Raw genomic sequence first — 26170 nt, 5'->3', positions numbered from 1 at the left:
AACGTTCGCCGCATCGTATCTCGATCTGCTACATGCTGGGCAACTGCTTAAGTTGTAATGTCATTCGTTACAATATCAAATGTCGTACTCGCATAACACGACGTACAGGACATATGTAGCTTTTACACACGTAAGTCTGAGCCGAAATGGAAATTTGGCTTACCATCGTTCGCACAAGAGCACTCGGCTCGCAAGGCATCGCATCGGCAATCTTGAGCCAACTGACAGGGATCGTTTCCCCGGAAATGAATTTACCGATCGTCAACTGTCTTCATTTGTTGCGTGCGCAATGACGTAACGTGGGTGCTATGTGCATCCGATTCAGCGAGTAGGCACGTCATATGGGAACTGGTTTCGCATCTGCTAGAACAATGTTCTGATGTGGAACGTTAGCACGAGATAGTTATTTCACTGAATGCCTTGTTTTATCAGTTTTTGTATATATTTTTGTGTTTCTACTTTTGATTCAATATATGAATGAGCAACATTACTTTGATATTGTATTACAAGAAATGTGTCTAGCGAATATAGTGATTCAGGATACTAATGCACCAGCATTGTCCGCCGAATGGTGTGGTACCGAAATGTAACTTATTGATTTCATTAGTCGTAATAAGTAAACCACCTAAATTCTAAAATCGCTTTGACAAAACTTGCCTCTTAGATATGGAGGAACCGAAACCAATCATTGGAAATCATTCGCTTGCTAAACATTTAACAGTTGGAAATATTAGTGGAGGGAAATACAATCTATGGGTGTTGTGCTTGCTAGTAAAACGTGCATATTATCAAAATATATGGAAAATGTAAGAAAATAATATCACTCAGACAACATTGTTCCACTCCATATGCTTACTATGGAGACAAGGTTTTACTTTATCGTAATACGGACAGTACTATGCAAGTTATACTTACACAGGGAGGTAGCGTTGCTCACGTCCGTAGGTTTAACCTTAAAATACCCTACACGTGCCTCCTGGGTGGTGCTAATTGAGCAACAGTGATTACAGGCAGCCAGACTATCCATAGGATCTCCTGGCGATGACATATCAACTAAATAGCAGAAACAGTTCTTTTCAGAGCTCATTAACAAGAAACATTGGACCAACTATCAGACTCCTTCAACCGAATATCGAAAGTATTAGCAGGGCAAAGTGTGACTACCTGTCAAAATTTTTGCTGGACAACAATATCGATGTCGTCGCCATTCAAGACACTCGTGTTTCCAGCGAAGAAATATTCCGAACCCGAGGTCGAATTGCTGGATATTCTGCACTTGATGTAACTTACGACGAGGTGTATGGAATTTCTACGTATGTCCGTAACAACATAAACGAAGCTTCGCTGATTTCTGTAAGTGTGGAGGCAGATATACATACAGTTGTCATACAATTGCACGGCATTACTGTTACAAATGTGTACAAACCACCCAAAACAACATGGCCCGATTTTGTCCTACACACAGCAGAACATCCTGCAATTTACATAGGAGACTTCAATAGTCACCATGAACTTTGGAAGTACTCTCAAAATGATGAAAATGGGAGCATGCTTGCAGAATGGATCGAAGAGAATAATCTTCATCTAGTGTTTGATGCCAAAGATGAAGGCACTTTCAGGTCAGCTGCTTGGGACAAGGATTCAAATCCTGACTTATGCTTTGTTAGCTGCAACGAAACTGGCTTTCCCATCAACACCACAAGGAAAGTGATAGATACCTTTCCTCACAGCCAACACAGACCTGTAATAATACAAATTGGCTGCACTGTTCCTGTCATACGATCAACTCCGCATGCTCGATGGAATTTCCAGAAAGCCGACTGGATGAAGTTTTCAACGGAACTGGACAAGATCATTCGATGGATACCTCCATCACATAATAACTATCAACGCTTCATTGGTGCAGTAACAGCAACAGCTACAAAGTGTATGCCAAGAGGATACCGAAAAGAGTATGTTCCAGGATGGAATGAGGAAAGTGAAACACTGTACCAATACTTCCAGCAAAGTGGTGACCCAGAGATAGCTATGGAACTATTGTCCAGCTTGGACATGTCTCGGAGGCAGAAATGGGCAGAAACAGTCAAAACTATGGACTTTACCCACTCGAGCAGGAAAGCATGGAGTCTTCTGAGAAAACTGGGAGGAAGTGCACCAGCATGCAGAAAAATTTCCGAAGTAACACCAGACCAAATTGCTTCCCACATCATTACCACCTCAAGAGTACCTCCTGACAAGGAACATACAAGACATGTCAGACGACAGCTTCGTGACCTTAAAAAGAAGGCATCTCCCTCATCTGAGTATACCCATCCCTTCACAGTTTCAGACATTGACTCTGGACTGAAGGACCTCAAACCTCTTAAGGCACCTGGATTCGATGGTATCCACCCAGAATTCCTGATCCATATGGGAGGAAAAGCTAAGAAATGGCTGGCACAATTCTTCACTGACATCCTGCTGACTGGTCAACTTCCATCTGAGTTTAAAAAGGTGAAGATAATATCTGTTCTGAAACCTGGCAAACCCAGCAACAGGGTAGAAAACTATCGCCCCATTTCCCTACTCAGCTGCTGCTACAAGCTTTTTGAAAGGCTAATATATAACAGAATAAGTAGCGCTATCTTAGAGAACGTTCCAGTTGATCAGGCAGGCTTCAGACCAGGGCGTAGCTGCTACGACCAAGTATTGACTCTCACATCCTTCATAGAGTCAGGATACCAAATGAAGCAGAAAACATCTGTGGCATTTGTTGATCTAACTGCCGCCTTCGACACTGTGTGGAGGGAAGGCCTTATCTACAAATTTCTCCGCATCATACCCTGCAGAACAATGGCTCGACTGATTAACAGCATGCTAAGTGATCAGAAGTTCCAGGTAATCACTGGAAGCAACATAAGTAAGGAGAGGAAGCTGAACAACGGATTGCCTCAAGGATCAGTTCTCTCACCCTTACTGTTCAACCTATATCTATCTGATCTACCTGACACTTCGTCCAGAAAATACTGCTATGCCGATGACCTGGCTCTAGCCGTCAAACACCAGGAAATGAAGACAACAGAAGAGATTTTAGCCAATGACCTGTCTGCATTAGACAATTACTTCAAAATCTGGAGACTCCAACCCAGTGTGAGTAAAACAGAAGTGTGTTGCTTCCATCTAAATAACCAGTTGGCGAACGTAAAACTGGAGGTAAGTTTCAGAGGCAGAATTCTTCATCACAACTGGGACCCAAAATATCTTGGTGTCATCCTGGATCGTACACTATGCTTCAAACAACACCTTCTTAACTTAACTCAAAAGCTGAGGACTCGAAACAACACCCTCCATAAGCTATGCGGAACTACCTGGGGATCTTCAGCAACCACCCTGCGAACTTCAGCTCTGGGCTTGGTATACTCAAGTGTTGAGTATTGTGCACCTGTTCGGATGAATAGTCATCATACAAGGCTTGTTGATACCCAGCTGAATACGACAATGCGCATAATATCTGGCACAATCAGATCTACTCCAGTTTATTGGCTTCCACTGTTAAGCGGTATAATGCCTCCTGATCTACGCAGATGTACTGCCCTTATGAGAGAATTCCACAAGATCTCCAGGAATTCTAACCTACCCGTGCATAGCGACCTGCCACTTTTAAATCGCAAGAGACTGAAATCAAGTCATCCAACTCTGCTGACATGGTTGCTAAGAATTTCAAACCTCTTGAAGAATGGAAAGGTCGGTGGGAAGCAGTGACAGATGTGCACCTGCATAACATCTTCTCAGGTGCTAAACTTCCAAGTGGATTCGACTTAGCACGCAAGACGTGGGCGATGGGTGATGCAGGGATGCTCTCTTTAATTGGAAGAAGCTGCCTGATCTAGCTTGTGACTACGGGGCTCCATACCAGACTGTTCACCACATTGTCAGTGAATGCAGGATTCGAGCCTATCACAGCGCCAAAGAGGACTTCCTGCTAGCAACTCCAGATGCAGTGCGCTGGATTGAAGGACTGGATATTCAGTTGTAAAGACAAACTTAAGTTTCTTGTGTGTCGATATGTACATATGTATATGTAATTTCATGATATGTCTGTATTAGCCATACGCTAAATAAAAAATATACTTACACAAAGAAAGAAAAGCACATTAAAAGTACTCTTAGCGAGATGCTGAACATATCATTATGCTAAGATACACATCCCGGCGTTTGGAATTGTCCGTACAGTTTGCTGTATCTGTCGACACTGAAGATATGTGAGAATAGACTATGGCAAATTTTGGAAAACAACGAGTTGTGCACGTTAAGTTAACAGTACATTTTCTACTATAAAATCAACAATATACTTCTGGTGTTATTAGGAAGTACGTCTTACTACAGGAAATTATAGTAAAATCTAAAGTAATATTTTCAGTAACTGAGTTCCATATGTCTACAAAGCAAAATCCATTTCATAAGTTGACGTGCTTCTTACATGCAAAGTAGAGGGATGATATTATTCTCTTAGTTTCAGCGTGGTGCGAGTCGTTTATATTCCACTGTGTATGTGTTTGTCTATGAGAAAGATGTGCCTAGAGCCATTTGCGACATTGTAATTAAGTTTATGCGATTATTTTACGACAAAACATCTTTTTCCATTTTTATCTGACGTTGGAGGTTAAATTATGTTCTTTTGAAAAGTACGTAGGAAAAGTACCAAAAAAAGTCTCATTTGTTTTATGCATATGTGGGTTTAGGATAATGCATGCTCTCTCACTGCTTAGAGCATCAACTTGCATGTTTTACATGTTATGGCCCACTCAGGGGATAGACAGGAGAGCTTATCTAAGCAAAATGCAGACATCATCGGTTCTCAGTGTAATCACTGCAATTATCAACTGCGAAACGTCTGATACAAGTGATCACGTGGACATATGGGCATATACAACAACGAAATTAACTCATCCAAGGATACTGGTGCGAACGTCCTCCAAGAAAACGTCTGCAGGTAATTCAAAACGATATACAAACGGTCTGCGTTGATGATGATGATGATAACTTCCTGAACAGCCTTAACGGTCACTTTGCGATAGCAAAATTTTATGCAGTCACAGAAATGTGTATCACTGCTTGCCTTATGATTCCTCCATCGCTCACCGATAATAACGCAATTCTTATGAGAAGTAGGTGACTTAAACCTAACAGAGCATTCTAAGAAGGAAACCGGTGCGCATTAAAACCAAATGTGGTTTGCCTAATGAAGTGACCAGTGTCCCTGGTTCCCCCGCTAGGTAGCACTATTCTCACCTCCACTCCGAATATAACTAGCGACCATGGTGCCCTCGAAAACACTGATGTGCCTAGTGTTTTCAACCGAATCCCATTCACGCCAATGTCTCGTGAACATGGTACTCTCTATGCTCTGACACAAGTAGTTGTAGCTATTCATGTCTTCTTTTATTTTAATGCATATGTTTCTCAATAAGGCATGCATGTTAAAACTTTGTTGTACGCCAAAGGTTTTCCCACAATTCATCCAAGTAAGACACGCCCTGACGACGACAAGTTGCGGTATCGGATGTGCCTCGTCCGCTTTCTACACAATTGCTTCAACGTCTCAAGACGTCTTAAACTGTCCTAATGGAAGTCGATAGAAAAATTTCTCTGCCTTCTTTGTTTTGCTGCACATGTGTACTATGTAAGATGTCAGGTCTCGCTGTTACTTAATTGTTTAATACTGATGTGAGAATTTTGAACCCCAGGCAATATTTATGCGAGAATTTTGAATGCCAGACAAAATCACAACATGAAACTTTTGTGCTGCTCATTAAAGAACGTGAATTCACTTTTTGCAAAATGTTGTGATTATTTTCATCACTGAATAGATACTTCGTATTAATGACAAGTATAGGTGCAGGTGATATATAACAGTATGAGGCCATCACACTTTCCTACCAACACTAAACCTTCCCACACCCACACATCCCCCCTCCGTTCCCCACCCTCCATCCAACAACCTACATTTCTTGTAAACTGTGATACTTGGTGCAATCTGAATATACTTCTGTTCTACGTAAATCCCTTTGGTGAATGGATTTAGCAAAAAAGCTTACCACTGCTAGAGAATGGTAAGACACCAAGCACTGGAGTGTTCCATGCGTCCCAAAACATTTACAAAGGCTGGAGGCTGCTCTCGGACACGTCCACTTCTCTCTGGACATTATTTCACCGTAGCACTTGTTTAAATGAAAAATTTTGGGTCTCACAAATAGAGAACAACTAATAAACATGAAGATAAGGCATCTCACAGCTGATATAACTGAAAACCTTGCAACTCATTCAGAAATCGAAAAAGGGTAAAGCAACGGTCTTGATGATATGAAAGACAGAATGCATTGCTTGCATAAGTTTTCCCACTCTGGTTGGCACCTAGATGACACACTTACCGCTACAGCGTGTCACTCGTGTCCTCTTCAACATTTACTTTAGTAGCTCAGTGTCACGGCCACAAGCGTCAGTTCGGCTCCACTGCTTTATAGTATGATAGCTCACAACATGATGCACAGACGGCGACAATATAGACGAGAAGCTGGTGTTGCAACGTGTGGATAATATCCTGGTGCAGCTAATCTGGGCAGTCAAAGTGCCACAGCTGTTAACAGTACGTACTGAAAGGTTTCAGCTGAAGTTTCGCTTGAAATAATTAATTGTTGTATAACATTCTTCTCAATTACTCGTTTATTGCCTTTTTTTTAGTTCAATTAAAATGGTAGAAGCTTTGCTTGTTCTTCATACCCAGTATCCGCATTTATCTTATCCGCTGATTTAATCGTCAGAACAAAAGCAGATCAAGTCAGAATACTTGATACAGGAAACTAATAGCGAAAGTCTGACTCTACAACCTATACAGATAATTTATCGCTGTGACAACATATCAGTTCCTGTTGGAGCACTTAATTAAATGTTGAAATATGTGTGAATTCCTAAGGGACCAAACTGCTGAGATCATTGTTCCCCAGTCTTAGACATTACTTAAGCTACTTTAAACTAAGAACACACACACACACATGCCCGAGGGAGGACTCCAATAACCGGCGGGAGCGGCCGCGCAGTCTGTGACATGCCGCCTTAGGTTCTGGGAGACAACACTTCGTTCCAGGTCCGTGGTGCCATTGTCACGGATGATGAAATACGATCAGATTTTTAACACCACTGTCATACTTGGCCCAAGACTGTGCCAAATGTGGTAGAGATGCGTACTCCCTCCGTCTTCAGGCCACGAGTGGCCTACCGGGGCCATCCGACCGCCGTCTCAACCTCAGAGGAGGATGCGGATACGAAGGGGCGTGGGTCAGCATACCGTTCTCCCGGCCGTTATGATGGTATGCTTGACCGAAGCCGCTACTATTCGGTCGAGTAGCTCCTCAGTTGGCATCACGAGGCAGAGTGTATCCCGAAAAATAGCAACAGCGCATGGTGGGCTGGATGGTCGCCAATCCAAGTGCAGACCACGCCCGACAGCGCTTAACTTCGGTGATCTCACGGGAACCTGTGTATCCACTGCGGCAAGGCCGTTGCCACGTGGTAGAGATGTGTAGTACTGGAAAACGATATTTTCTGGTGACCGCAAATTCCATTGATTATAGTTAGATTTTAGTGTACTAAATTCATTCACACACAGAGAAAATTCAACTAAGTGAGCTCTTAGGCAAGGGAAATAGTAGGTGCATTTCTTTTCTAAATCTGATCCTTCACGCATGCCACCTATTGTTTGTTACATTTTGTGCGCGAATACCGTCACCTGTTGACTGTCAAAAAGAGATTTTAGTTACCCCACAGTAAACATTTTGAGTTACTATTTAGTATGTGACTTAAAATAATTCAATGTGGAGTAAATTAAATTCTGATGTGATGCAGTTTATTAATCATTTATAATAATGTTCTCGAAAAAATGGAAACACTATTCCAATCACATTTAAGATACTTCAGTGTTTTCTGCTTCGATTTTCATTGTTGTCGTCAGCAGTCTACGAATTACATTGTTTTTTTTTGTTAACGGAGTAATACATGTATTTTACATGAGATCTTTGTGTATCTCCTAATTGATTCATATGTTGGGAAAATTCACAAAACATTTGTCTGTAATGACGTTTGGAGAAGCGGAAGGGTGAAAGTACCCGATTTTTCAAAACAAAGAATCCGTTACTTGGCGTACTCGCATTTTCATACGACTCTTATTTAAAGACAAAGTGTTCACGATTCCAGAATTTGTTAATATGCATTTCAGTTAAATATATGCATTCGAGCAAAAACAAAACAAAAAATGGTGATGGTGGAGCTGCCGGCTACAGTTTGCAACCCAGAACGTCGCTCACTGAGCCACACGCGTCATTACGACTCACAAGCGGACACTGTTATATCTAATAATGGCTGATATTTTCGAAGTCACTTTTTTTTTCCTTCCTGTGACAACAAATCTATCGACGTGGTATGTTACGCAGGATATTCAAATAAAAAGTTTCGAGAGTTTATGAAGGCTTTAATATGCATAAAAGGACGGAAACAAATTTACTATAAACATTCGTCGTAATTTTCATATGGTGCATTCTGTGTTGTGACACACCATTATACTTCTGTAACTAGTTTCTGTGTCTGTGAGTGGATTACAGCTCCGAATGGAAGCCTACTACTCAAGACGGGACAGGGCAGGTATGGTCTTCTGCTACGGGAACGCAGACGGAAGCAGCATAAGGACATGTAAGCCCTATGCTGGAGACTAACGACGACGCCATATACCAACTGCAAAGATGTTTCGTATCCCGTTTTAGTGCCTTTCGGAAACGGGGTACCTTGTACTAAGAGCACAGGATCATGGCTGACCTGAAAAAGCTTCCCCAAATGATATGGAACAATAGTTATTAGAACATGTGTAGGACAACACTCCAACGAATGAAGTGGAAGGTATTCACAAGTGTGTTGTCTGGTGTTGTCTGGAGAGCCATGAACAGTAATTCTGTCCCTGACGTATGGAGCGAGTCCAGGCTCTGCTGACAAGCGAGCAACATGCCAGGTAGGAGTTCTGAAAGTCGTTTCTCCAAACGAGTGCTCATGATCAGTAGTTAACAGGGCAAGTGTTGTTTGCTGATCAGGTAAGCTTCTGGAGAGACGGTATTCTAATTTTCCGTTATATACATATACTGGCTGAAAGTAACTTGGACACACATCGAGAGAGACAACACTGGCACACTTTTAGTATTCGTATTTCAACAAGTGCCAAATGGGACAAGCCACGTTCTACAGAACAATTTTTCTGTTGCTAAATACAGTCAGTTCTATCAGACCCCGTTACCTGTGTTACTGTAGACTTTGTCATTATATGAAAGACTGAAATCTAACTACATCCATGATGGGGCAGCGACCTATTTTCAACTTTGAGTGAGGCTGCACATAGCCCGAGTCTTTTAGGAGTGATGCATTGGTCTGCAGTAGCCAACAACTTGATCAACCCATTCTCCTGAACTTGACTCTGTGGATAGGCTTTAGGGCCAAGTAAAGACCTTGGTGTATGCAGTCCCCAGAATGATGTGTGTACAGTATGACAATGCGTGTTTACTGCCTGTGGCATAATCCCAGAACAACTAGGGGTGTGCCAAACAATGGGTTATTCCATGAGACCTTGGGTAGATGACAGTGCTACAATGGCTGCCAGTAGCGTTGGGGACATGTTGTGATGACTAGTGCATGACCATTGTAATAATTGACAGTAGTAGTACTAAACCATATATCCGAAGAAAGGCATTACGAGCACTGTTTATAATAAGTTTTGCCTTCCCTTGGTACTTACTACATGCTCTCTGTAAATGCAGAAATCTTTCTAACATACAGAGTGTGGATTGAAATCGTTTGCCAAGACTATTATTTCAGCGAGTGGAGATTTATTTATAAGAAATACTCCAGAAGCAACCAACTACGAATGTGAAAAACGTGTGGTAACAAATTCACTCGGAGATGGTGTGTAATGCATTCAGATACATGAAGTTTCAGGTCACCCACTTCCTTCTGATTGGACTTTTCAGAAAACATCTAGGAGGCAGAAACTTTACACCAAGGCAAATATTAAGTTTATATACACTCTTCATCACAAAAAATCAAACTTCAGATTTCAAACATTAGTGAAGGAATCCTCCGCCCAACTAACCTATGCAGCAGGTAGCTTCGAAATGGGTTGGAGTTTTATATGCTGTTTTGGTCATTGTCGTTCTATATAGTTTTCTACCCATGTGGTCTACAAAAAAAGCATGGAATTACATCACATGCATTGACCCATAGACTCACAGTTGCCATTTTATATAGTTTTCTACCCATGTGGTCTACATAAAAAGTGTTGAATTACATTACAAGCATTGACCCACAGACTCACAGTAAGGGAGAAAATCTAAATGGACAGAGGTTGCCGCTCACCATACATAAAAAAAAAACACTGGAGTGGGGAGGGGTTAGGAAGGAGAGGCAGACAGCCATGCAGAAAGGACTCTCTGAGCAGTGGTCTGTTTTAATTTCAGTGCTTCCTTCTCTCCCTGTCCTCTTTTTCAGAACAATGATTATGATAAGGTGGGGCAGTATTAACATTATGTGTTGTCTTACTTCATTCATGTAACGGAATCAAATGTTGTGGACTGACAGCAACACTAGATGCTAGTGCTGTATAAAATTTTTCATTACACAATAGAAAGAAGAGGGAACACAAAACGTAATCAGACACTAATGTACAAATGTGAATGTACATGATATTATTTAAACGAATATTTCAGAAAGTATTTCATGAAATAGTGCGTTAGATTTTCTGGGTGTGGTGAATGTAGACAACTCCTAATTATCCATCCATATCAAGCCTATTATGAACATTCAAAATGACCAAGTCATCTTATTTTATTTTCAGTTTGACAATATATAGAAATGTGCCTACCAGTCAAATGCAGGAAACAAAAGCCTGTAAGTGGAATAGAATGTGATACTTCTATTTGTTATTAGTTAACAATACACATCACTAACTGTACAATTAAGTTTTAAATTAAAGAGCACAAATAAAAAGCACATACAGATTAGCTGGATGCAGAAACTGAAAGTAGCATTCATTATACATATGTGCCAGTTAACAGTGTGTTTAAATGCCAAAAAGCATGCTCGTAGCACGAAATCAAAGACTGCTGAAAAAGTATCAGGAAAAAAGATGGTGTTAACACTTAATCCTCATAACTAAACTATGTAAAGAAATCTTATACAAGTGCTGAAATTACCTGTTGTCATCAAAACTAAGCGTAAACCAGTGATATGGACCATGAATTTTTGTTAAAGAACCTTTATGTGCACTGAACGATGGAGATAGAAAAAAATAAATGTTTCTATCCTGGCCAGAAAACTGAATGGAAAGCATAGAGAACATTTAGCTAGTAGAGAAGCCTCTTGCAGATGAAGCACATTAACACCGCAGTTGCAAAACGCTGTATAAAATACTATTACTTGTTTACATTAACGATAGCACAGAATGTACCACATAAGTTAATACAAGTGTGTTAACATTTTAATTACTGCTAAATATCGAGATACACACAATATTTGTACCTGTGATAGTACACAAATTGACAACAATTAGCAAAGCTACTTATAGGAACGGAAAAACATGAACTTCTGGATAACAATGAAGCATAAACTTGAAAACTCAACACAAATTAGACATTCGTAACCTGAGTCCCAAATAAAAATTTTTTGCTGTGTATCTTGATGTAATTGTTCAGTCTAGAAAAAGTATCAAAACTACACGCAAAGGAAAACATTTTCAGACGGAACCTCAGTCTTCTCCATACTGCTGTTTTCTTCAGCTGCGCGTCCGGCCATCCTGATTTAGGTTTTCCGTGATTTCCCTACATCACTTCAGGCAATGCTGGGATGGTTCCTTTGCAAGGGCACGGCCGATTTCCTTCCGCATCCTTCCTTAATCCGAGCTTGTGCTCCGTCTCTAATGACCTCGTTGTCGACGGGACGTTAAACACTAATCTCCTCCTCCTCCTCCTCCTCTTCTTCAGCTGCCTCTGCTGAGGTGTTACTACACTCATTTTCTTCTGTGGGATGATGATGGCATAGTTAGGGTTTCTTCCTTTTAGGCTTTGTAGCTACTCGAAAAAAATTACTGGTGTGGCCTTGGACTTGTGTTTCATCGAGCCATTGACACTCACTTTCTCCATCTGGTCATCAGTGAAATCATTCTACAATAAAGAAGGGAAAGAAAACATTTGTATCATGATATCATAAATACATGTATAGGCAAGACTAAACTGAAGAGAGAAAGAAAGAGCAAGACAAAATCTGAAAAGACAGTAAAGATAAACTGATGAACGGCTTTTCAAATCATATGGTATCACTAACTGCATGTCACTCAATGAGGTGTTTGCAGCTCAGAAGGGTCTGTCCACATTCGATACATCGCCCTATTTTTATTCTGTGTTTAATAAGGTGTGCTATAAAATATTGCACACAATCAAATATACATGCTATACATGCCAAATGTCACGTCTCACACTACCACATATAACGCAATTCGTGTTATAAGCTGCTGGAAATCTAAAATCAATTACTTCACATAGATAAGAATGCCTCGTCCGTTTCATAAGGCTGCTCAGTGACTTCTACCACCTCTGTTCACAGAAATTCTCCACTGCTTCCATCTTTCCTCATTCTGCAAATATACTACCACACAAACTCCACCTTCTCCCAAGTAGAAGATGAGGAGCAGCACAAAGTGGCGGCAGAATGAACAACAAATCGTCAAATACATATGGCACAAGTGAATATCGCAGTTGCTTAAAAACTGTACCGAATTCACCACAAAACTCCTTCTTTTTTGTACTCGTGTTGAAGCTCGCAGATCTAACACCTGTGCAAAAAGGTGTCTGAATTAAGTTCAAACATATATACAGAGATTAGCAACGTTTGTAACTCTGATTGTTTCCGTTAGTCTCCAAAACAATAATCAAATCTCGGAAAGCGATACGATGCAAGAGAGAGAGAGAGAGAGAGAGAGAGAGAGAGAGAGAGAGAGAGATACCGATGGCAGAAAATATCATCGCAGCTGATCAGCCAATCACGCGCGATTTCGCCTAAGGCCACTCTCTTCCTGCATACAGGCTCTCTAAAGACGTCTGTTGAGATTCAGATGTCTTACATAATTACGTTATACGCACTTCTCGTTCAGTAGTTCTTATGAGCTTGCGTGGTTCTGGAATTCATACCATTACAGCGATGTGCTACAAGCTCAGCTGTAACCTGAGGCATAACAGCGATCCTCTCAACAGTAATTGTCATTTAAGTATCTCCATGGGCATATTACTTCACCAGCTTTGCTGCATAGAGAGTGTAAACAGGCAGTTTATTTTGTTATGATAACTAATTTATCGAAGGTTATCTTTGAACAAGGATTCAGATTGTTACGATCTTCAACTGCCTTATGAGTGATGCTATGGTTGTCATTTTATTACATCAGCCATTAGAGGTTGTATAGCATTTAGTGTTAAATGTGTTTTTTATGGGAAAAATGTTGATTGAAATCTTTATAAAAAAACATAAAGCATGGCTCATTTACACACGCTGATTACGATCTTAAGCCCTTAACTTATAGGTACTTTCCTGCCACCTGTACAGTTTTTATGGCAGGTACACAGTGTTTTGTATGCAAGGATATTCTTAAACCACATGTGCAAAGATACAGGCTGTAAACAGAGATAGAAACCCCGAATAACTAAAACTCAATTCATATCATTTTAACTACTGACTCATTCCTGATAAGAAACAGGTTATTGACAGAGATCGAGAAGTCAGCTGCCTGTAGAGACATTTGAAAAATGCACCCAGTAAAATTTGTACCCAATATGTCTGTCAACTACTTGCTCAGTGTGTCACAACCAACTTGCTACACAAGTCCTACTCCACCCCCAACTTGCGTCCTCAGTGGGGTGCTTTGTGGACCTGTTGTAGACGCCGCCGTGCAAATGAGCCTCAGCGTAAACAAAATTCTCTTTTATGGTGTTTATCTATATGACTACTCTGAACTTCACACCTAAGTGCTCGGCAGAGGGTTCATCGAACCACTCTCATACGATTTTTCTGCCATTCTGACGTCGAATAGTGTGTGGCGGTGGCGTGGGGTGGGGCGGGGGGGGGGGGGTGCGGGGGCTAGAGGAACACCAAAGTGTCAGTTCTGGTTTCTATTATACTATTATGATGATAATTTCTCACTATGTGGGTGGACGTCAACTAAATGTTTACGTAACTGGAGAGCAAATTTGGAGACTAAGTTGGTGGAAGGTCTCGCTGCATCAAGAAACGCCTTTGTTTCAATGACTGCCAGTCCAGTTCATGTATCATATCCCAGGCACTCTGTTCCCTGTTTCACGACGAGACAAAACCTGCTGCCGTTACTTGAATTTTGTTGATGTCCCCCGCCAATGCTATCTGGTAAGGATCCCACAATGCACAGCAAGATTTTGGCAGAGGACGTACATTCTTAGTATAAGTCTTCTCGTCAGCGTATTTGTTGCATCTTCTGACTGTTTCGCCAATTATCTGCAGTCTTAGATTTGGCTATCCCACAACGCCAACTACGTGATCGTTCCAATGTAATTTGTTCATAACTTTTATTCCTAGATACTTTGTGCAATAGGCAACACTTAGATTTGTCTGATTAATCTTGTAACTGAAATTTAACAGGTCCCTTTTAGTACTCATGTGAACGGTCTCATACGTTTTATGTTTTAGGGTCATTTGTCACTTTTCACACAGTATTGATATTTTGTCTAAAGAACTTTGTAATTGGTTTTGGTATTCTGATGACTTTACTAAACGAAAAACAAGCTAAGATGACTGCTCAGATTGTCTCCTAGATATTGAATCTGTGCTGAGTTGCTGGTGTGGAGGAATCTCACAACAAGAAAAACAAATCAGTCTTAATTGGCACAATATGACGTTGTTCAATTCTGTTTGTATACCATTTATTTAATCAGTTTGTAGAAGACATGGATCCTGCCCTCCTCACTTGTGAATTGGTGGGAATAAGGCTGGAGAGAAAGGTGTTGACTTAATTTTTGGTGGGAAAAATAGCCCACTCTGTTTGCACCACCCTATCAAATTAATCCTTTCACAATTTGCAAGAGTCAAATAAATCAATTAAAACACTCATGGTCACGCTACAAAGTTTCATCTTCGTGATAAAACGTATTTTTAATGTTTGAGAGACACATATACATTATGAAAATCAAGTAATTACATTTAAGCCTAAAATAGAACACAGAGCTAAACATATCCACTGATGTTTGGGAACACAAGGAACACCCTCCATGGACTGTCAGACACTCTTCTCCACCAGAAAGCTTCCACCTTACACTAAACACATGTGGCGAAAAGTACATCTGATGGCAGACTCTCGCGATCATGGAGCGCGCATCGTCCGCCGACTGCAGGAGCGCCAGGAGACGTGGCTGTGCTGGCCGGGGGAAGGCTCGAGACCTGCAGGTGTGTTGGCCGTGCCGGCAGCTGCCTCTCTGCCCATCTCCCGGTGTCCACACGTCAACCGTCCACAACAGTCAATGGACTAAGGGACTATCAGTGTAACTGCTCACCTGTCAACCAACCAGTTTACATTGGAGGAATAATCGTCCAAATCAAACAACGCCATATTGTACAGATATAGGATTTTCAACAGAGAAGAAGGTCCATTTTATACGCTCATATTTTTGCGGAACGGTTCAAACAAGAATGAAGTGGACAGTTACTGTGAACAGAAGTGATATAAATCAGCCAGGAGCCCTATGAAACTGTCAAAGTCTTAATATCCGTATGAAGTAAGCAACTTTTGTTTTCCAGTAGCATATTAGAGAAGTTGCTGCATGCGTGTTATTGTGAGAAGTGAAATTTGGCTTGTAAACTGATTGTGTGCAATTTTTGTTGCCCACCTTATCATATTGATTCTGATTTCCATGTAACAATCAAAGAATTCACACAACACGAATGTTTGGTTCTGTCGATGCTCAAGCAGCATACCAGTTTGCTATTTTGACACTCAAGAGAGCGCTACGAGGGACGCCGCTGGACTTGTCCCACAGATGCGGCCAAGAGCCGATTGACTTAAGAACGTCTCTTTGTACCGGCCAGTTGCAAGAGGGTATGCCGCATCTTCAGGTCCGCCACTGACCGCATACAGGCCTCGCTAACTCCTAACACACTGCGAGACCAGCAGACGTGGCTTGCGAACGGAACTCCAACTGCAGTTCCACCCTGACATACACTTCACAGGTTAAAAAATTCACTGTGCTTAAACCGAGACGGGCAGGTTGTCCAACCACCTTCAACTTCTCACAGGAAATGTAGATTCTTCGCTTTTGAATGTGTTATTTTAGAAGCCACAAGAAAACGGAGCATAGATCAGTTTTCACATTGTTAATTTATCGTTAGTTGTTGTCAAAACCTTGTACAACAACATAGCATAGATTATACATCATCTATGTATTATCTCATCGGGTAGAAGAAACTCTTACTATCAACCTGATATCTGCTACGTTCTGCATTACAGCTCTGGAATATTACACTCATGACAGAGTGCTAAGAGCATGCTCCATCTCTGCTCAAGGATGCCTTCTCACTTTTGAACTCTCTTGAGGTATCCAACTGCCTCAGTATCTAGGAAATCTATTACGTCATTGAAATAGCAGCACCGATTTGTTGTAAATATCTAGTTAATATTCCATGTTACTTCATAAATTTGGTAATATAGCAGATCTTATTTCGATGCCCGTCTCTCTCCGTGTAGGTGGGAGATGGTTACACCTGACTACAGCTCCAAATCTCTAACCATATCTATGGCACTCTTGCCCTCACTTGCACCAGGCCATTGGCTGCAACTAATATCAAATTGATTGGATAAATGATTACACAGTACTGCGGAATCACTCACAGCAGGCAGATGCAGTCCTTCACTATACTCTCCGTCTAGTGTGCTGTACCACCCCTCCTGAAATTGTACCCAGGTACAGTGTTGTTCTCTAAGCTCATTGCGCTGTACCATCCGCATGTATGTGCGAAGCTCATGATGGGCAGTTTGTGTGTGTGTGTGTGTGTGTGTGTGTGTGTGTGTGTGTGTGCGTGCTCCACCTGTTCAGTATATATTAATTACTGTGATTTGTCATGTTGGTTTGTTCTGCTCTAAAATTTCTAAACTTCAATTTATTGGTACAAACTGGGATCCAAATGACAAACACTTTCAAATGTGTGTGATGACTTTCGGAGATACCTATGTGGTAAATTTCTCTACTTCATCTCTGTCAGGACTGAGAAACCATGTCAGCTAAATACAGGTGACAATGTGATGTCAGCAGGAATATTAGGTATAAAGAGCAAGAAAGTGTCTAAAGAACCATGATCGAACAATATAAGTTATAACTGTATGACATTAAAAAGTGCTGTTTTTAAGAAGCAGGTGTCTGGGACATCGAAGTAGTTGCCAGTTCTTACAATTCTTTTCCCTGTATCTTATGTTTATTTTCTTAGAATTTCAAGGATCTACCCACTTCCTCATGGGAAATCTACTTTCCTCGCAGTGGCTGTGTCGCAGACTCTTCCTGCTCCTGTAGTAACTTGATATAGAGATCCGTCCACTACAAAGAATCCTATTTTAATGGTCTAATTTGTATCTATGGAAATTGATTGTAACGAGTTTGATTCTGCTTAAATGTTGCGGTTCATAAGTACATTTCAAAAATCGTTATGGGATGTATATGGTGCAAAAAAACATCGGTTGTAATCCTTTGTAGGCTAGTGGTTGATATATTGATCACCTTAACAACACATTAGGTGTTCCTAAATGGATTACTTGAGTCTTTCTTTATATGAGGTTGATAGAACGTTCTTATTGAGATGGTAGCCGGCTAGGAGAACACGGTCCACGTGAAATGTGTCTTTGCCGCCATTTTGTGTGCGCGATGTATATTCATTCATGTAAGGATTTGTTGATCAGAAAATTAGTTAAAATAATGTAGGAAATTTACTGGGTTAATAGTTGGGTTTTGCATTATATATATGTTTATACATCCTAAATACAAAACTCAAGTAATAACACAAAGAAATCCGAGAGCATGGAAGTGAAATTGGAGGATAGTGTTAACTTTCAGGTTTATGTAGGCATTTCTCACTTAAGGAAGGAGGGCCCTTAGGAGAGAAAGTTGTCGCTGTAAAAAAAACTCCTCCCGAACGGGCCATGAAGGCCTAGCGGTACCGACCGGCCGCTGTGTCATTCTCAGTCCATTGGCGTCACTGGGTGCAGATATGGAGGGGCTTGTGGTCAGCACACCGCTCTTCCGGCCGTATGTCAGTTTCCGAGACCGGGGGCCGCTGCTTCTCAATCAAGTAGCTCCTAAGTTTGCCTCACAAGGGCTGAGTGCACCTCGCTTGCCAAGAGCAATCGGCAGACTGGATGGTCACCCATCCAATTGCTAGCCCAGCCCGACAGCGCTTAACTTCGGTGATCTGACGGGAACCGGTGTTACCACTGCGGTAAGGTCGTTGGCTTCCTGTAAAAACCATTCCAGTTTTTGGGTGTTGCATATTTTTTACAGACAATTACGAATCTACCATTTCTTTCAAAATTATTAATTAGAGAAGCATTTGGCTGTGGAAAAATGCTCCAAAATAGTAGATATTTTCCTAAAATGTTACCGAAGGCAGACAAGCAGATGAGATAAGGACAGGATGGCTGTACTATGGAACCTGATATTTCCGTATCAAAATGGAGAGACAGAGATACAAAATCAAGTTTGATGCCAAGTATAATTGAAATCCAATGCCACACCTAAAATTAGGAAGTATCTTGGCCAATGGAATAACGGGAGATGTTACTACCAAGAAGAAAGATGGAACACAGACAACCCCAAGTGCAAAGTTTATGGAAAAAATGTCCGAAACCTTTAACCACAGATAGTGACGAATGAAGGGGTACTTTTTTCATGCGAGGTTATGAGCAAAGCGTGCGCTCACTGTAGTACAAAGCAGCCTTCTTTTCTTCACCCATTTCATTCTAAAGAAAATGTGTGGCCCTGCAATTTGTAATATTTCATTGTGTTTAGATCTGTTATCTTGTTTGAATATTGTAATGTGCTCCATTTTTTAAATTGAGCAAATTAATTAATTTATTGTATCGTCATTGCATTCGAAATGACATGTTTCTTTGTTCGTGTTTTTGTGACATAAGAAAGTGGTCTTTTAAATTTCCACCATCCACAGTAGTCGAAACCCCACGCAAGATGGACAGTGGTCTGTAATTCAGGCACCTATATTTTACTCTCAGTCCCAAGGAAAATAAAACATAAAACACTTCTAAGATTATTAAATTCGTATATTGGTAATAAGGAATGTAATAAACGTATTATTTTTCAATGTTTGACAAAAACTTTCTCCTATAAATGTTTAATTGCTCGTTAGTGAATTACAGAAGAGAAGTACCACACAATATCACGGTTCATAAATAGCCCTGACAGTTGTTTGGGACCAATATTACACGCTTCTGATTCCAGTGCACTGTTGCATTAGTGCGTATTTTTCTTAGAAAAATTGCATTTTGAAATTAGAATACAGTCTATATGCGTGTATATGAGATGGAAGACTCTAATTTTAATGGAACATTTGTAAATGGTGGAAGGGATCACCACACATAGCATCACTGTGTATAAATAGTTCTGACAGACGTTCTGAGATGAAGTTACATTCATCTAACACCACTGTAGTTCTGAAGGGTATTCTTTTCTTCCTGAGCAAGCTGCATTCCAAACTAGAATAGCATCAAGATGCCTGTGTACGAAATGGAAGACTGTAGTTATAATAAATCATTTGTTAATGGTAGGATTGAGCAGCATATGCATCATCATTTTACTTAAAAAGCCCTGACACACCTTTGGGAGCTGTGTTACAGACATCTGATGCCATTGCTACTTTGGATGGACTGTATGTTCGTCGTAAGCATCGAAATCAGATTGGAGTTTATGAGCATGTACATGGAATGGAAGACTGTAGCTTTAACAGAACATTTATTAATGGTGGTAGAGAGATCCACACACAGAACAAACACTGTACATAAATTACATTGACTGATGCTTCGAAGCTATGCGACATATTTTGCAATTTTTGCGAATTTTTGTGTGCTTTCAATTCCAAATTTATTGCAAGCATAACCTGTTAGAGTACGTATACCATCTTGAATGAACTTTTGTTGATCTTAAAGTAACTGAGTGATCGAAATAACGAACAGTACATGTCCATCTCAGCCCTCCCAATATCTGAAGGAATACTGTTCCACAATTCTACTCTCGCTCCACTGTAGCACATTCCACATCTGCAGACCATGTGCGTTCACAGAATTTCGTTGCTTTAGAAATACTTCCTGTGATGACTCCTAAGCAGTCAATTTTTGCGCATCAATACCAAGCACAGTACATCTTGGTGCATAACACTACTACTGCCGAAGACATGAATCCTGGCACAGAACATAACCCGCTTCGCCGCCAACTGCCCCTCGATATATATGTCACATTGACGCATAGTTTCCCTCAATGTATGTGAAAGAGCCCCACCTTCATGCCTCACTATACAGTCACAATTTTCTCAATACCTTTGAAGTCAATGTCAGCTGCTACACACGTTTACGGTGAAATTATGTGTACTGGTGAATAGCAACGTCGATTCGACAGGTCCACACATCAAAGTCGCTATCTACCAGTCGTTTGAGCGGACATCTGTTCATGTTAGGTCGATGGTCTGCGAAGCATAAGCGTCATGCGGATGCAGCTAGCATCGTACAGTTGGGCATACTGCATTCGAATACACGAGTGAAAAAAATATTTGGGGGAGTTGACATATTTCCCCCAGAAATTTAGAGGTGGTTGAGGGTATACATGCAAGTGTATAGGCAAATTTTTACTCAGCGTGTAACATTGGGACAGATGGGTAATCGATAATACGGGTTCTATGAACGCTCGACCACGCAATTTACTGACGCTTGCAGTTTATTTCTTTTAGATGGGGATGTTCGTAGGTTATGGAGATATCTGCAAGCTGGACGACTTGTTGTGCAGCTGGCAGCTGACCTGAACGTAACAAAAATCTCTTGCACGTTAATAGGACTAGAAATCCCGTACACTGTCTTCGGAATCGTTAACTGCCGATAAAATATGCCTAGCAGTAAGCATCTGGAGGGAGCTGGAATAGAATGCACATGTCAGGTTCAGTTACTTTTTTTTTGGGAATCTTGAGGGAAGAAATGCAAACACTAAGAACTGGCAAGTTGTGGAGATAAAGCGGAAGAATATGTCAAGCTCAAATTCATCTGCATGGATTTTTAAGGGGTGTGTCGTCGATACACTAAGATGTGAATTTGTAGGAGCCGAGTTACAGCAAATCCCGCCGCTCTTTCACTTAGAGACCGTTGTGCTGCAATTCCGATTTAGGTGGAAGAGGTACTTACATGGCAGCTGTTGCTGGAAACAAAACAATGACGATTTGGTCTGGTTTGTAACTATTTGTTAATTGGCTCTCGATGTACGATAGTTGGATAAGCGTGTAAGTAATTGATTTGCTTCTGAATAAATGACCATCACTTTGCACATGTGCACTACGCAGGGGTAAAATACAGCATCATGGTCGATCCGCTGTTGAGCAATAAGTGGGAGTAGAAAGTGGGTAGTGCTGTGTTTAAGTCACGAATATCCCCTAATCTTGCAGTAGCTCTGAATTGTGCGTGGAGTTATGAGGTTGCTGCACCGATGTAAATGATTTAGTGGATAGTGTATTGCAAGCTATGTGACCATTACATTCGTATTATGGATGTATGCTCCATAAAAAAAGCCTCTAACACACGTCTCACGATGTGACTGCAGTTAGGGGCTGATACGAAGATTTTTATTGAGAGACAATCAGCAGTAGAAGTTCCGTCTTTCGTTTTCTCGATAAATAAGGGACAACTACATCTATATGCATACTTCGCAAGTCATCTATGGTGCCTGGCGGAAGGTACCCTGTACATTGCTTGTCATTTCTTTTCCTTTTCTAATTGCAGATATAGCGACATGGAAGAAAAGAATGAATACAGGCCTCCGTATGAATGGTCATTTCTCGTAGTCAGTCTTTGTGATCTTTATGCGAATTCAGTGTTGGCAGGAGTTGAATACTTCTGCAGTCAGCTTCAAATGTCGGTACTCTAAATTTTCTCGATAGTATTTCTCGCCTTACCTCCAGGGATTGCCATTTGAGTTCTCAAGCACCCATCCACTTATCTGGCAGGAACCAATAGGAACACTTCAAGAGCGCTGTACTCTGACAGAAACCCCAGTCTGCAAGCTCATCCATGTTTGGGATGGGGCGGTGGTCAGGCAGGTATTTTGGTATTGCTCAATGGGTCAGTCCTCCCGCCATTTCTCGAAAATACACCTAAGAACGTTTCGGTTTGCAGGTGGGAGGAGGGAAACCATATTGTTCAACATCTTGGCATTTACCCCAGTGCCATTTAGGGGCCCAGTAGTTCCGTGAAGGATAGGACAACTTTTCTGAGTCGGAAATCATTAACAGCTGTCCAGCACAACGAGCAGAGCGGTACAGGCCCGATGTGTGGGCAGAGGTTTGTGATCTGGTGTCAGTGGTAGCAGATATTCACAGGTGAGCCGGAATCAGCGACCGGGATTTGGCGGAGGTGTCATGGGTATGGAGCAGAAATGAAATACCTCCCTGCTCTTATAGAGCCCTAGGAATCAGCAGCATTAGTTTGGGAGCAATATACCGGATTTCTAAGTGACTTGGTTCCACTAGTATGACAAGGTAACCAAGAGGCAGTACGTAATTAGCGATGCATATCTTCAGCTATTTGACGCCGGATACTACCCATTTTGGTATCGGAAGAAGTGACGACCTAGCTTTAGGAAGCACCCAGTGACGTCATACAAGCGTCTGCAACGGTGACCTGGCGAGTCTAATCCGACTGGAGGAAAAAATTTACTCACCATTTATAGGGACTCTCATGATCAATATCATTAATTATTTAGACAGTTAGATACCAGAAGCGTGCCTCAAGGTGGGTGGAATCGAGGACGAGACTACCACAGATATGATTCGCTAGAGGGAGCTGTCGGGAGGCGTTTTCTCGCTGCAGCGAAATTTTTCAACGAAATATCTCATCTACACTGGGAAAAATGGCATCGTAATAAAATCAGCTTTATTACCAGATTTATAACGTGACATTTGGTATTAACCTGACATGTACATCTCTTCTGTGATGCTATTTTGCTACCTTAAGAGACTTCATAGGTAATGACGCATTTAAATGCATTAAATGTGTTCCAAAGTGAGGAGACATCTTGTGACAGAGGTAGAACGTGCTCCTACCGCCTTGTCATGATCCAAAACCGGTTTAATATTCTACTCCTGTGATGATGGACGTAGCGAATATTAAGCTAATGCGAATACTTTTTTCAACTGATGAGAGAACGTACAGGTGATATAGCCTATACCATTTAGTTGTATTGGGTTATCACAAGAAGTAACGATACCTTAGCGGTGTAAAAATGCGATTATGGTCCGATATCTTAAAAATAAAGTGTACAATACGGAGGAATCTACATTTTGTGTGAGATATTTGAAGCATATGGACGACTGCATCCCAGTCCTGGATTGGCTCATGTCACTCACACCACTCGCACGTTGAGATTCTCCAGTATGACTGCTTCAGTCACAGTTGCTTCTGGGTGCCCCATCGTTGTTGACATAAAAATGGTTCAAATAGCTCTGAGCACTATGGGACTTAACTTCTGAGGTCATCAGTCCTCTAGAACTTAGAACTACTCTAATCTAACTAACCTCAGGACAGCTCACACATCCATGCCCGAAGCAGGATTCGAACCTGGGACCGTACCGGTCACGCGGTTACAGTATGTAGAACCTAGAACCGCTGGGCCACTCCGTCCAGCGTTGTTGGCATAGAAATAGCTGGACTCTGCATATTAATGCTCTTTTTGTAGTGAGTCTATATGATTTTGGAGATATACAGTTTAAGTAAATCTTCTCTTTGATGTTTTCATATGTTCAACAATTATTTCTACTCCTGTCCAGGTTTCCTATGATGACAGTTACGACAAGATTCTGTAGTCTAACTCTCCCTACCATTTTGTAAAAATTCGTAAAAGATACTAAATTCAGCTACAGTCAGTTTGAGATCATTTGATGATCGGTCTATGAATGTGCCAAATATTAAACTCATACAAAAACTGAATATTATCTTCTGCCTCCTAGAGGAGTTGCAATGCTACTGTGGCTAAAAGTTAGGGTCAAGGCAGAAGAGGAAGCTTGAGTGGACAAAAGGCGTTATCTGTTCATCAAGTCCGTGACTACCGCCCCTGCCAGCAGTTGATAATCGCCTTAATTTGACACCGAAAGCACAATATTCTGCGGGCGTTGAGAAGTCATTATACACTACTGGCCATTAAAATTGCTACACCAAGAAGAAATGCAGATGATAAACGGGTATTCATTGGACAAATATAGTGTACTAGAACTGACATGTGATTACATTTTCACGCAATTTTGGTGCATAGATCCTGATAAATCAGTACCCGGAACAAAAACCTCTGGCCGTAATAACGGCCTTGATGTGCGTGGGCACTGAGTCAAAGAGAGCTTGTATGGCGTGTACAGGTACAGCTGCCCATGCAGCTTCAACACGATACCACAGTTCATCAAGAGCACTGACTGGCGTATTGTGACGAGCCAGTTGGTCGGCCACCATTGCCCAGACGTTTTCAATTCGCGAGATCTGGAGAATGTGCTGGCCAGGGCAGCAGTCTAGCATTTTCTGTATCCAGAAAGGCCAGTGCAGGATCTGCAACATGCGGTCGTGCATTATCATGCTGAAATGTAGGGTTTCACAGGGATCGAATGAAGGGTAGAGCCACGGGTCGTAACACATCTGAAATGTAACGTCCACTGTTCAAAGTGACAATGCGAACTAGAGGTGACCGAGACGTGTAACCAATGGCACCCCATACCATCACGCGGGTGATACGCCAGTATAGCGATGACCAATACACGTTTCCAACGTGCTTTCACCGCGATGTCGCACACATACGGATGCGACCATCATGATGCTGTAAGCAGGACCTGGATTCATCCGAAAAAATGACGTTTTGCCATTCGTGCACCCAGGTTCGTCGTTGAGTACACCATCGCAGGCGCTCCTGTCTGTGATGAATCGTCAATGGTAACTGCAGCCATGGTCTCCGAGCTGATAGTCCATGCTGCTGCAAACGTCGTCGAACTGTTCGTGCAGATGGTTGTTGTCTTACAAACGTCCCCATCTGTTGACTCAGGGATCGAGACGTGGCTGCACGATCCGTTACAACCATGCGGATAAGATGCCTGTCATCTCGACTGCTAGTGATACGAGGCCGTTGGGATCCAGCACGGCGTTCCATATTACCCTTTAGAACCCACCTGATTCCATATTCTGCTAACAGTCATTGGATCTCGACCAAAGCGAGCAGCAATGTCGCGATACGATAAACCGCAATCGCGATAGGCTACAATCCGACCTTTATCAAAGTCAGAAACGTGATGGTACGCATTTCTGCTCCTTACACGAGGCATCACAACAACGTTTCACCAGGCAACGCCGGTCAACTGCAGTTTCTGTATGAGAAATCGGTGAACATATGAATACATCAAAGAGAAGATTTACTTAAATTGTATATCTCCAAAAGCATATAGACTCATTACAAAAAGTGCATCATGCAGAGTCCAGCTATTTCTATGTCGCTGGACGGAGTGGCCCAGCGGTTCTGTGCGCTACAGTCTCAAACCGAGCGACCGCTACGGTCGCAGGTTCGAATTGTGCCTCGGGAATGGATGTGTGTGATGTCCTTATGTTAGTTAGGTTTAATTAGTTTTATGTTCTAGGCGACTGATGAGCTCAGAAGTTAAGTCGCATAGTGCTCAGAGCCATTTGAACCATTTGAACTTCGAGTGTCAGCATGCAACAGAGTTTGTTTTTGTGTCATTAGTTACAAACATAGTAGAATTTAGATCATTAAGTTAGTTCCATTTGTGATACTAGGTAGGCTTTTGAATTTTGCATCCT

General features: G+C 41.6%; 1 pseudogene; it reads right to left on the bottom strand.

The window, feature by feature from the left end:
- Positions 1 to 18454: 18454 nt before the first annotated feature.
- Positions 18455 to 18572, bottom strand: LOC124546233 (annotated as a pseudogene).
- Positions 18573 to 26170: the final 7598 nt, after the last annotated feature.

The sequence above is a fragment of the Schistocerca americana genome, chromosome 8 (assembly GCF_021461395.2).
Source record: "Schistocerca americana isolate TAMUIC-IGC-003095 chromosome 8, iqSchAmer2.1, whole genome shotgun sequence".
Classification (NCBI taxonomy): Eukaryota; Metazoa; Arthropoda; class Insecta; order Orthoptera; family Acrididae; genus Schistocerca; species Schistocerca americana.
This window is presented reverse-complemented; position numbering and strand designations above follow the sequence as displayed.